Source organism: Mus pahari, chromosome 6 (genome assembly GCF_900095145.1).
Source record: "Mus pahari chromosome 6, PAHARI_EIJ_v1.1, whole genome shotgun sequence".
Classification (NCBI taxonomy): domain Eukaryota; kingdom Metazoa; phylum Chordata; class Mammalia; order Rodentia; family Muridae; genus Mus; species Mus pahari.
Window position 1 is genome coordinate 100704076 of NC_034595.1, and position 4013 is coordinate 100708088.

The 4013-nt window shown below is 45.3% G+C and overlaps 1 protein-coding gene across 1 annotated transcript in view; it reads right to left on the reverse strand.

The window, feature by feature from the left end:
• Positions 1–4013, reverse strand: part of Slc25a33 (solute carrier family 25 member 33) — a 25444-nt gene that overhangs the window by 9784 nt on the left and 11647 nt on the right. The window lies entirely within an intron of this gene.

Consider the following 4013-nt stretch of genomic DNA (forward strand, 5'->3'; position numbering starts at 1 on the left):
AAAAAAAAAAAAAAACCAAACCAAACAAAACAAAACAAAAAAAACCCAAACAAACAAACAAAAAAAGATATACACTCACACTTACCTTGCATGTGGGAGACTCCAGGTTCAGGTTTCTGCAACCCGGGCCCCACTATATTATTATGATTTTATTATTCCTGCAGAGTCTCACTATGAAGTCCAGACTGGTTTCGAACTTGCTAGTCTCCTGCTTCAGCTAGTCTCCTGCTTCAGCCTCCTAACTGCTAGGATTACATGTGTGTAATACTTCAGACTGAACAGATGAAATTTCTTTCTTTCCTTTTTTTTTCTTTTGAGAGAGGGTTTCTCTGTGTGGTCCTGGAACTCGTTCTGTAGACCAGATTGGCCTCAAACTCACAGAGACCCGCATGCCTCTGCCTCCTGAGTACTGGCTGGGATTAAAGGCGTGTGCCACCACTGCCTACCAAAAAATGCTTTTTAAAAAACGTACTTTTAAGTGTTTATGTATGTGCACATTCAAAAAGAGTGTTGAATCTCATTTTCAAATGGTTCAGAAGAGTTTACGAATGAATACAGGGTCGTAATGACAAAGCAAGACAGTAACATGTTAAAAACCGGTGTGTCTAAAAAAAGGCAAGTCATCTGTGTCACTCTTTTTTTTTTTTAAAAGATTTATTTATTTATTATATGTAAGTACACTGTAGCTGTATTCAGACACTCCAGAAGAGACGCTCCATTATGGATGGTTGTGAGCCACCATGTGGTTGCTGGGATTTGAACTCAGGACCTTCCGAAGAGCAGTTGGTGCTCTTAATTGCTGAGCCATCTCACCAGCCCCCATCATTGTCACTCTTATAACTTCTACTATTTGAAATTATTTTAAAACAAAAGGATTTCTTTAACAACAACAGCAGCAGCAGCAGTTAGGCGGTAGTATACATCTTTAATTCCAGCTCTTGGGAGGAGAGGCAGGTTTATCTCTGAGTTCTAGGACAGCCAGTGCTACATAGAGAAATCCTGTTTTGAAAAACCAAAACCAACCAACCAAACAAATAAAGCCAAGAGCACCAACAACTCTTTCTATAGGCCATAACAGCTGAGGCTGAAATGATAGCATGTAAAGTTATAAAAATCAAGGACTAGAGCCAACAGTTCTTAGGCCTTCATGAACACAGTGCTTCAAAATGAAATTCGTGGGAGTTTCACTGGAGTCACAAGGCCAAAAATAAGCCTTCTGGCTCATATCAGACACAACTTAATGCTTTCAATTTAAACACTTTATTTTTATTATCTTCCTCAAAGAGAGGACTGTTTCCAAAAGGCCAAGCTCCTTGAACAAAACAAGTCTCTGGTAGCACCTTGGGGTGACCTACACCTGATGACAAAGCAAGTACTAGCGATCCCAACGCTGCTCTACCTGACAGCGGGTAGGCTTCACTGTGATCGCCAGCAATGAGCCCTGTGCAGCCGAGAAGCTATTTCAGAAGGTTAAAGGAACCTCTGGCTCTAGGAAGCTAGGAGCCCTCATCCATAATGCAGCACAGAGCATGTGTCCTCAAGTGACTTGTGCCTTGTAAGAGCTGAAGAAAGACAGTCTCCATAGTTACGAGTTTAACAGTGGCAACAAGTCAGACCTGTTATATAAGCTGAACTTCTGCCCTATCTGGGTGTTTATAAACTCTTCTGGAACAATCAAGTTCTCACTATACAGAGCACACAGTTTTGAAAGACCAATGTAGAATCCAGACTCACTCTCCCACAGGCATCTCCCCTTTCTTGTTGGAAAAGCATGTCAAAAGCAGAGTCTTGATGGAGTCCGTCACTCCCTCCCCAGGTTAGACCCGGATGCACAGGAGAGACAAGTACCTCATCCAAGTATCTACCAGAGCGAGGCAGTTTTTGAAAGATATGGACATTAATTTTCAGACTGAAAAAGGAAGCTGGAGAAGGCTCAGGGGTTAGTCACTCTGCTCTTGCTGGTTCCCAGCAGCTCTGTCAGGCAGCTCCCTTTACAATAACCTGTAAATCTCCAGCTTCAGAAGTTTCCACACCTTTTTCTGGCCACCTCTGCAAATGTGTAGTATACAAACACATGCAGACATGCATTTAAGTTTTTAAAAATTATTAAAACATTTAAAAAGACCTTAAAATATAAAATAAAAGTACATCAGTAATTAAAATCCTCACTTAAAAATATTTTTTTTCAAAAAAAGAGACACCTGACAAAGCAGAACTAAACCCAGGTATACAGGAAAGGTCTGGGGCTTGTCCTGGTAGTGCGTCACCCCTGGGCTTGGCTCAGACTGCAAAGCCCTTCGCTGCCCTCACTCCCAGGGCAGGACACTGTTCACTACTTTGGGATCTTGTCCACAAGAACATCCGCACAGCCTAAGGACATGCTTTTCTTCAGGTGGGAGTTAGGACTCAGCATACAAAGAAATTCTGCTGCAAACCTTACCTTAAAGAGCATAGGAAAGCACTCACTAAGATAGCAACACAAACGGGTCGACATTGAGGAAGGCCAGCAAGCCATTCCCAGGATCTTTACTGACCTGCCCAACTTCTAAAAATCATTTGGTTGGCACCAAGTGCTTCTCCATTCACACACAACATTCTAAGGAGCCTGAGGACACTTTATTCATCAAAACAAAACACCGCCCACCTTCCAGGGTGGGGTGAGGGTGAAGAGACAAAGAACGTGTAATAGGGAACCTGTGCTGTGGAGGATGGAGGTAGGAACTGTGGGTAAAGGAGGAAGGCAGGATGGGTGAGTGGGTGAGTGGATGGGTGGGTGGGGGAGCTCAGGTTAAATAACCAGATCACTGCAAGATATACCTGCAAAGGTGTCAAAGCCAGAGATAATGTCTGGCACAAGGAACTTATGCTGGCTAAGTTCCTGTGCCTTTATAGTTTATTCTTGAGACAGGGTTCCACCGTGTAGCCCTGGCTATCCTGGAATTCTCTATATAGACCAGGCTAGCCTCAAACTCACAGATCCACCTGCCTCTACCTCCTGAGTGCTGAGATTAAAGTCGTGTGCCACCATGCCCATTCCTGTGCCTTTAAAGGACCAAGGAGGCTGGAGGGGACCAGTAGAGCCACAGGACTGCTGAGTGAAGAGCCAGCAGGCCCAGGGACGGCTGCTGCTTGGAGGAGGGAAGTGAGCAGAGGCCTCTGGCTACTCTGCTGAACAGGGTGAGGCGTATGGATGGCTACATCTCAGGCCAGGGCAGCCAGGGCGCTAGCACTGCAGCACAGGCATGGCAACGTAGCCTTCATCAGGACAGCACTAGCCTCTTCTACACTTTGAAAGCAGAGCTAACAGGTTTATTGTGGGTGGAGAGAAGTCTCCACAGTGGCTCCAAGGTCCCAGAAAGGTAGCTACAAGAAATGTGGCTTCTTTTAACCAAGTAGGCCCAGGGCCCATCAGGGCAAAAGCTCTGGTCTGTGCACTTTTGTTGGGTATGAGTTGGAGACATTCACGCTGCCCATACAGGGCAGAATCCCCATCCCTCACCGCTGGGGGACAGCTGTCACGGAGGGAGCCCTGACACCCTGCCACAGCAGGAGGTGAGGTGGTATGACAGCAGCCACAGCTAAGAAAGCAGAAGCAGCAGCTAGTGAAAGGGATGAGGTCCTGCTCTTAGACTCTCTGGGCTAGCACCAGCTACATCTCCACATAGGACCTGAAGGAGGCTGCAGCCCAGTCGTGAGCTGAGCTGTTCTGGTTTTGGTTTACCTTGCTCTTAGCTGCACCAAACTGTTCTAGAAGTGGGATGTGCACTAAACACGGTTGTGGCATCTGCAATCGTTAACTTGCATATCTTCCTCTCTAAAATGGAAGTAACTGGGGTCCAGACACTAATCTTTAAAGTTGTGGTGAAAAATCAATAGTATCTTTTTAAAACCTGAAAGGCACTGACAGCAAGCCCACGCAGCAGGAGCATCCCAAAAACATACTCAAAAGGCTAAAGAAATATAGCTTGAGTGAGCGAGTCAACTGTGCACGCACAACCTTTTTTTTTTTTTTG